The sequence below is a fragment of the Limulus polyphemus genome, unplaced genomic scaffold, assembly GCF_000517525.1.
Source record: "Limulus polyphemus unplaced genomic scaffold, Limulus_polyphemus-2.1.2 Scaffold2332, whole genome shotgun sequence".
Taxonomy (NCBI): domain Eukaryota; kingdom Metazoa; phylum Arthropoda; class Merostomata; order Xiphosura; family Limulidae; genus Limulus; species Limulus polyphemus.
Window position 1 is genome coordinate 1 of NW_013667942.1, and position 9954 is coordinate 9954.

At 36.8% G+C, this 9954-nt stretch overlaps 1 long non-coding RNA gene across 1 annotated transcript in view; it reads right to left on the reverse strand.

Moving 5' to 3' along the window:
• Positions 1-4774: 4774 nt before the first annotated feature.
• The window catches only part of LOC111087579, an 8790-nt gene continuing 3610 nt past the window's right edge, over positions 4775-9954 (reverse strand). Inside the window, exon 2 of the long non-coding RNA XR_002612258.1 lies at positions 4775-4838. This is a non-coding gene — a long non-coding RNA (uncharacterized LOC111087579). The remainder of the gene's footprint in view (positions 4839-9954) is intronic.

Here is a 9954-nt window from a genome sequence, read left to right on the forward strand (position 1 = left end):
TCCATAAAATAGAGAAATGTAAGCAAGGGCTCCTGAAAGGGAAAAAAAACTATTAATATAAACTAATCCAAAGTTGCCCTGAATCGCAAAAAAGGGCTGCAGGCAGAAAGACAAGAACCCGACAAATATGAAACCTCAATGAACATATGAGATGTAATTCACATACACTACAGAATAATTTCCTAAAACGGATGATGGAGATGAGATGTCAGAGAAAAGATAAGGTGTGAAACTTGATGAGAAGGAACCAGGAACAAAGTCTGGAAGGACAATGTAAGAGATGAATCAGCCAATCAAAACAAAAGCTGAACCCATCAGTTGAAAATGGAGAAAAAGATCTGAACAGAGGATGTTATCTTGGGAAAAAGAAGTGGGAAAGGACACCATGGATGGAAACTGTGCAGGTAATACAACACTAAAGAGCATGTTCAGAATAGAGAAGGCTATCCAGATCAGGAAGAGGATGTGGTGGGAAATGGAATGAAGGGAAAAGCAACAAAAGGAAGACATACCCTCTCATACTGCAGAGATGTGAAGGAGGAAAGAATGATCCAGAAAAGAAGATATGTATGAAGATAAAGAGTACATGAAACATCGATGGCAAAGGCAAACAAATTCAACTGCTGACATCTCCCAGCCAATAGAAGGAAATAAGTTTGAAAGGAAAAATGAAACAAGGAACACGTGAAAAGTGGTTCAACTGGAGGCAAAAAAAGGCGAGGACTACCAGAACATCCCAGTCCAGAAGGGCTGCCCGCCATAGAGAACAGCTAATCTGGAAGGAACAGAACAACAGGGAGAGTGTAGGAGAGAAAATATGATGGTTTCAGGAAAAATGGTAGGTGTGGGAGAAAGATGCAAGATAACCAGAAATCAAGGCAAAAGAAGAACCCCCGATCAAAAAGCCTAGTAAGAATTCCACAATACCAGTAACAGTGGGCTGAACAGCTGCAAGTCCCCGGCCCAGAGACCAATGGCGAAAAATGTTCAATTGATGCAAATAAATTTCCATGGAGGAAAGGCTGATGGAATGGGCCAGAAGAGAAGTTACAAACTGGGAAAATCTGATCTCCGTGCCAATGACTGGATAAAAACCAAGCATGAAGAGGTAGGACAGGAAGAATGGGATGAAGCACCAATGACTGAGTTAGTCAAAGCAGGTAGAGATACAGTGAATGTATAGTGGAGGCGTAAGGTGGAATTGGAGAAGGCGTGGAAATCACCGACAGAGCTGACCAGTAAGGAGCAAGCAGAATGACCTGACATGACAAAGTATGGATAATCTAACTCACCAGGAGAAGAAGTCGAATGGGAGGAAAACATATAGGAAATTATCAGTCTAATCCTGACTGAAATAATCAACAGTCACGATAAGCAGATGAGGGACCGGAGACCAAAACAGAGGGAGTGTGTAGTTGAGGGATGTAGCTAATGCATCATTGTAAGAAATACATCACTGAAGAGACCACTCCATTGTATAGATGCTGTCTAGATGGCAAAGACGATCTACAACATTACAGAAAGCACTCAGAACCTGACATGGCATGATATGGATATCCTGCATGTGGGTCCAGAAAAGAAGATCCAATGTGTGAAAACATAGGGATCCATAACAGGTGCCACCCTGATGATTGAGGTAAGCAACAACAGTGGAATTATTGGGATGAATCATTAGGAAACAAAATCTGGTCCAATGGAGGAAATGAACCAAGGCTAAATGAACCATGAGAAGAGCCAGTATGGAGTTGAGAAGACTTCTTGGCCACAAACCAACACCTAGAAGCTTCCCAGTGATTGATCCCCATCCCTAAAGGAAGCATCTGTAAAAAGAAATTAATCCAGAGGAGGAGGAGGAAGTAGGACACCTGCCGGCATGTGGGGCCTGTCCAACCACCAATGCAGATCTTCAACTGTGGTAGGAGGAAGGGGAATAAGAGCCTGTAAAGAAACCCATGCAAGAGACCATTAGTTGTGAAGAGCTTACTGAAAAGCTCGCATAGGATCCTGACCCAAGATGAGAAGGGTAGTCATGGAAGACCACAACCCCAAAAGCGATAGAACTTCGAGAGTGGTAAGGAATGGAGCAGTAAGAGCGTGGAACTGTAAGCTCCAATGAACACATTTGAATGAGCAAAAACACGAACTACTCGACAAAAACATAGGTAGCTGAATCAAGCCCGAAGGGAATGTGCGGAGCTGAGAAATCACCCATCAGAGGACAAGCCAAAGATATGGTTGTGACAGGCAAGCAAACATTATATGAAATGAAAGAATCATGACAACCATCTGGGTCATCTGGAAGCCTGGGGAAGAAAAAAACCCGCCAGAGGGTGAGACATGACTCAAAGGGAAAATGCAGGAGATGGAGAAAAGTAATGAGATGGGACAATCTATGACAGACTGCCAGCATCAGTTGTCATGGGGACAACCAATAGCCTGGAATAAGACATATTCAAATGCCAGTTGAAACAGAAGGTCTTGAATGGCGTCTGCCCAATATTGACTGGTAAAGGGATCCCAAGGTAGAGAGAAGGAATGGGAATCTGTGAAAAATGAGGAGGGAAAAAGGATTGGAGAACAAGTCCAACTGAGAGAACCTGAATAAAAACTGACCTGAGATGAAATGGACAGTCTGCATGATGGTATGTCCAAACAAACTGATCCGTAGCCCATGGGGGCGAGGAATGCTGGTACCCACAACAACCAAATGGGAAGTGAAATGGACAGCATGAACCCTAATATCCAGGGAAAGGGATAAAACATCACATACCTGAAAAATATAGCCAAAAATGCCATAGTAGGCCTAGCTGATTCTGCAGGTGGGGCAGAGGAAGACATGGCAAAATTTGGTGGTGGAAGAAAGGCTATCAACTCTTCACCAGAACGAACAGGGTCGGATTGTTCATGAGGAAGTGGGGCAACATCAGAAGGTGTTAAGACTCACATAACGTTCAATCTACCGGTGAAAAATCGCTGGTAAATCTCATGTCAAGCTCTTTTTATAAAGTATTCCATTCAAAGTCCTTTTCAGATATGAAATGTAACCAAATTATGTTATATTATTTGTGAATATTTGTAACTCAATAGATGATTAATCCACACATCTGAAGCAACTCTCTGCTAATTCAAAAAAGTGATTACTTAATATTTACATTTTTATTTTCTCATTTCCAAGATACATCCTTTAGTATATCTGTAACTGTAAATGATTACTGCACAAGGTTCATAGACTTTACAAAATACAATTCCAGGGCTTTTTTCATGACAAATTAAGATTTCCAGACCTCTTGAATCCTGTCACACTGGATTAAACATGCATTTTTCTGTCATTTTTGTCTCAGAAGGCATAGGATTAACAATGGCTGACACAAAATATGATCAAACTCAATTATAATAATCAAATATTTTTTCTGTTTGTTTAATGGTTTTAATTAAGCCAATTATTTTATGGGACATTTTCTTTATAGAAAAACTGAAACTTTGGAACTTTACCAAGATCATGAAAGTCTAAGAGCTCATTTTCCATGAACTTGTGCAAACCCTGATGACAAAGGAATCAACCATAATAGTTAAATATTAGTGTTTAACATTTAAATAAAATATAAAAAATATAAAAGTTTACAATTTTCAAATGTACTTGCTACTGCAAGACAAATCTTTGTACCACGAATATAATTTATTAAAACTGGGTGAGTAGTAGAATTTGGTAATTGATTAATCATCGTACTCGATAATTGATTACAATCGACTAACTGCCTATTCCCACATGAAAATTGGTTAGTTGGAATATTCTAAATTATTAATAATAGGGCTGTAATTTTGATTAATTGATTATTTTTGTAAGTCATTATACTAATTGAGTAAAATCAACAATCTCAAATTAATTTGAAATAATAATAATGAGAAACTAAATGGCAATATTTTCATTACTTGAATAGTCAGAATTATCCAAAACATTAATTTTGATTATTTTACAGGATACCGATTGTAGTAATCAATGCTTATATGGATTATTCAATTTAATGGCACAGTTCTACAGTTCACTACCTGCATTCAACATTATCCTTTAATTAATACTGCCAGAGTAGAAAATTTCATTATGTAGTTTTTTTTGGTTAACCAAGAATGTTATGAAATAACTCATCTGGAAATGTCTATATCTAGCTTTAGGTGTAGAAGAAAGCTATTGTTCTTTATGTTACAATTAGTATATACCTTCTCAAACAGTTTGTTATATTTATGGTTAAGAAAAGGTAAAGATTGGAACAAAAGTTAGCAGAGTATAAATACATTAAGAATTTCAAATACCTAAAACTATAATTTTAGTTTTGAAAAAAAAAACATCATTGAGATTTTCTTATACACTACATATGATGCATTCTCCGACCTGTTACAAGAGCACTTCTCATGATGAATATTTCAAAAACTGTATTCTGTTTTAGGATTTTGAATATGTCAAAATGTTCATTTAATCAGACGTCATTCATTTTACCTGAAGTCAGAGCCAATATGAAATGAGTCGTATAAAACGAGTTTATAATACTTACAAGTAACTATTTAAATTTCTAATTTTTACATGTGGTAAACAAATATGAAATTTGAAAGATACTAAAATTAAATAATTTTCTTTTCAACTTTTACCTGTAACATTAACACAATTTACATAAGAAAACTTCTGTTATCTTACACATTAACACTGAGATCTTGAGAGTTACAGCAATAGCGAAAATTTTCAGTGCCACAACAATAAATCTCATCAAAAGTGTCTTCTGGCTGTGGACAATTGAAATACTTGGTATTTCCAAAAATATCTTTTTTGGTACAGGTAAATGATGTAACTGAAAAATAGAAAAAAATAAATATAAATTAGGGTAAAATGTTTTATATACCAGCTAGTTTGACAATTAATAAATACATGTCCTGTACATATTAAATGGTAGTTAAGAACTAAATTTTCTTTATGAACTACTAAACAGACTTTCACTTTTATTCCAAAAACATATGGTTGAGTACACTATATTAAAACAATTTATCGGAACTTCATCAATCATTATAGCCCACGTTACTACATTCAGTCAAACTCTATTTGATGACTGTGTATACTGTCAATAACCCTGACAATTGTGCCCAATGGCACATCACTCTTCCTTGCAGGTTTTTGATCATTTGTACACTTTGTTGGTGTCTGAGGATGTGTGCTTATATAAAGTTGTCCCACCCTTTGATGGCCATTTGAAATGCATATGTGGTAAATCATACCACTCATTTATATAATTGTTTTTACATTATCTGTGTTGTTCTTAGCTGGAATGAATGAAGTATGTAAATTGTGAACTTCTGAATGTTTGGTAGTGATCTGTTGTGGCCAAGGTTGCTCGGTCATGCTCAAGAAGAGACTTTGACTAAGTTGGGAATATTGTAACACTCAGGGTGGGTAGTTAAAAGTACCCGTTTGGGTCGTGGACCCTTAAAGATTAGACAAGGGAAAAGATGAATAGGAGAGTAGGCATACAGAAGAAGGTCGAACAAGTCCTGACTGAACACATCCCCAGCAAGAGCCGAGGGATGAGAAACCAGGGACCAGAAAAGAGGAAATAGGGTTTTGAGACAAATGGCACAAACCTCAAGAAGAGGAGTGCTCAGACAAGAGCACAGCTACTGGAACACAAAAGGTATGAGGGACCACTCCACAGGCAGTATCCTGTCGGGCCTGAAAAGTCAATTCATGACAAGAATCAGAGAACCCAGAATATTACAAGCTTTTAGTTGCATGTTAAAAAATAAAAGAGTGATACTGCATGCCTGCTTCCTGGCAATTGATATTGGACACAACAGCTAGTACGGTTGGATGTATCATCACTAGACATAAAAAAACCAACTTAAGAAAATGAATCTAAGTCAGACATACTGCTTAAAGCTCTAAGAGAGTGATATGAAGGGATGAATCATTTTGAGACCACTGAATGCAAATAACTTGAGAGTTGTAACACACACACACACCCATTCTCATCAGGGAGGCATCAGGAAACAGACTGAAGACAAGAGGAAGGAAGAGGAGCACCCTCTATGATAATGGTATATTAAGTCACCATTTGTAGTCACTGAGTAAGGAAGGAGGAAGGAAAATGGTGGAGGACAAAGGAACTCAAGCTAGCAACAAGCGGTAACACAGAGTCCATTTTAGATGTTGCAAATGAGCACAACTTAAGAGGATACACAAATACAAAGAAGCCCAAGTCCCTAAAAGAGAGAAAAACCTCCCCTACTTTGAGAGAAGATGATAGGGCATGGGAAACTAATCTTTCATGTCCCTTAAGCCTACAATTACAGTTATCCTTGTATTGCGCACGTCACAAGATTTTACTCTGTTACATTTAAAAATTAATTAAGCAATTCTGCTATCAATGTATAACAATGAAATTAGCATTAAAATTTACAATATAGTTCAAAGAAAGGAAATAGAGAAAGGCAAATACAGAGCACAAGAGAGAAAGCAAACCAGTGAGTGTAAGGAAGAACATTGGCATGTAGCTTCAATATATGATCCCAGAGAAACAAGTACTCTAGTAAAATCACACAGGCAGAAGAAAGGAGCCAGATGAAGGCATAAGAGAGAAAATGGATGCAAAAGGACTTGAGTAACAAGGGCATCATGCCCCAACAAACTCAAGCAACAGATCAACCAAATATTAAAGGATAAAGCAGAGGAAGGTAAACATGCCACTATAAAGAAGATAAGTGAACAAGCATCTGCCAAAACACCATCAGAGGAATGGTGGATTACCAAAGAAAGAAGGTAAATAGAAGAAAAATAACGGAAAAGTGTTGAGTGTAAAATGAAAGTGGGAAACTGAAGCCTAAGAAAATACAAATAAATGACAGAGGATCTGATCCCCAAGTCTGAAGAAAAGACTCCAGAGGTTAGGAGTTGAAGAAAGGCAATACAGCATGAAGTTAGGCCTAGTCATATAAAGTAACAAAAGGAAGGGGGATGAGGCCTGTATGCATGCACCAAAGTAGTGGTAAAAATAATTGAATATGGACTAGCATATCTGTATAGAAAGTAAAACACATAAAAGAAAGCTGGGAATAAATTACAAAGAGAAGGAATGAAACATATCTGAGAAACTTTATCCCAAAATTATGAAAAAAGTTTAGGTGGATTCAAAACAGCATGGGTAAAAGATTAAGCAAAAGAAGGTAGCGGGAAAAAAACTGGCAAAATCCTTTCCATCACAACCAAGAAACAGGTGGAAGTATGTCAGGTACAAAATAAGGCACAGGCTGCATGAACTACACCACTACTCTTCACACTAAAGCCATCACTTCTCCCAAAGACAAAGACAAATTTAATGCCAATGTGTAGAAATAAAAGGCCTCAAAATCTGCAATGTTATTTTTAGTTACTTCCACTTAAAAAATACCTATCTATGAAAAGTGCACAAGCAATAAAAAAACACATTGTTACATTGAGAAGCAATGATTATACTCTACAGTACAGAGGGAGTCAGCTGTGCTGAGTGTTTGTCGCATGCTCACTTCCATGCTACAACATAGCTATACCATGTGTAAACACATGTTAAGTGGGAGCCTCAAGGCTGGTGGCAAGCAAAAATTGAGCACACGTTGAGAAAAGCTATCGTGTGAAAAGAGGTAAGGTATAATATCAGAATATTCAAGAACATTCTATATATAAATAATACATTTTGTCACTTTTTACTTCTGGAATATTCTGTATGACATAACAGTAGTTTCTAAAATTTCTTTGAGGGTATATAAACACTTAAACAAATCTTTCTGTATCATTTCATCTGACTCTGTATCGGTATGTCATTGCAAATGGCTATTGCAACAAGAAGACTACACTTTGGCTGCTTGGTTCAGAAGAAACTAAACGAACAAGAAACAAATTACCTTCAAAGCCTTCTTTGCTTTTTTGTTTTTCTATCATCACAAAACATTAAAGAACACATTTCATGAAAACTCAAAGGTTGTGAGAAAGGAGGCTGCAGCATTTTGGAGCAAGTCTCAAATTTCGATTCATCCAGAACATCATGCCATTATCAAAATGAAAAAGCTTTTTGACAAATGGGCAAGGTTAAAGAAAATTTCAAAAAGGAAAACTGAAATACAGGGAATTAATGAAGCAGACCCTGTCAATAAGCTGGATGACTTTTTTGACATCACTTCTATGGATGCCCTGACCCAGATAAAGATCCCAGAAGACAAGGACTTTCTTCTTTCTCAGAGGGAATGAGAACATTGTGGGTGCATGAATTAGGTAGATAAGATTCATTCTGTATAGGAATCATGGGCCGAGAAAAGAAGTGAGGCCAGTATGGACAGGAACCAGCAGATCACAATAGTGATAATGAGGTTGGTGAATACAGTATCAATAACAATGATGAGGATTAAAGAACAATTAGAGAAGCATCACCTAAAACCTAAAAAAAAAAAGAAGGACAAGAAGAAGTGTTATCGCTCCCGATTTAGCAGCAGCTGATTTAGCAGCAGCTATGGGCAGAACCAAGTTGAGTGACAGAAAGCCAACATTTATACTTATTGCCACAACTCACAGCCTTGGTCATAATATACAGGAGCTAACCATCAACCATTCATTGATCAATGATCTTGACCATGTTTCTGTGAAGAAATTGTCAAAAACGTAAAGAAACAGTTCCAGCCAACAGTTTCACTAGTAATTCACTTGGTAACAAGCTCTTTAATGATCTCACAGGGAAATAACAAGTGGATCTTCTGCCAGTGTTCCTGTTTGAAGCAAGAGTAAACCAACTCTTTGGTGTTCCAAAAATGATTTCTATCACTGGAGAGGCTCAAGCTCCGGCTGTGGCAGATTTGATATAAGAATGGGGAGTCATTGATCATGTAAAAGCAGTTTGCTTTGACACAACAGCAAGCAACACTGGTCACAGAAATGGAGCACACGTAGCATTAGAACAAAGATTAAACAAGAACATTGTGTATTTCTCATGCTGGCATCATATGTCAAAACTTTCCCGTGCATGTTTTTCAAAGATTGTATAGGGCTTTCCTCTAGCCCAAATATTGCAATTTCAATTGATTTCAGCAATCTTTGGAATAAAGGGGCCAGTACAGTTATGAAACTGTAGCTGACCATGATGAAGTAGCAGAAGCTATAGAGAAAGTTAAGGACAGTGTTACTGAGTTTGGTGCTAGACTACTTCAGGTCAGCCAACCTAGAAATAATTATTGGGAGTTCTTGAACTTATTAATTGAAATTTAACCTTATGCCACGAGCAGGGTGAAGGAGGATTGTCTAATCTTCGAGCACCCTTGATTAGTAATTATTTCTTAGGAGATAATTATTTTTAAATCAAAATAACTGCCAAGAACAACAACAGTAGTTGTACGTACAAATCGCACAAGGTTATCATTCTAAATACTGAATCATATTTTTATTATGAACTAAATATAAAATTACGCTAAATTATTGAACTTAAAACTGCTGATTTAAATGCAAAAGAATATAAAAATCACAAACTCTTTCAGTCCAAAGTGCTAAGCCTAATTCATGTAAAGACCATGCACTCGCCACTCGACAGATCTTAACCTTAACATTCGTGGATCAACATCTTTCCTAAAAATATATCTATTTTGAATTTTTTCAATATAATGATTAATATAAATAGATATGTGATACACCATGACTTAAGCTACTATAGAAAAATAATAAAAGTCACATACATTCCAAGCAGTTTTTTACAGAAGCAAGTTTTCTAAGGCTTATAAAAAAGTACTATTGACCAATACTAAATACAATCTCTACATAAAATGGCAGTTACTATAATAAGCACCACCCACATTCACACTGTAAAAACCATGATGAACAATGTTTCATCATGTGCTTTGCTTATCATCCTATGATTTGTCAAATGTGAGATACAGCGATTGGAATAACATGGTACTGAAATT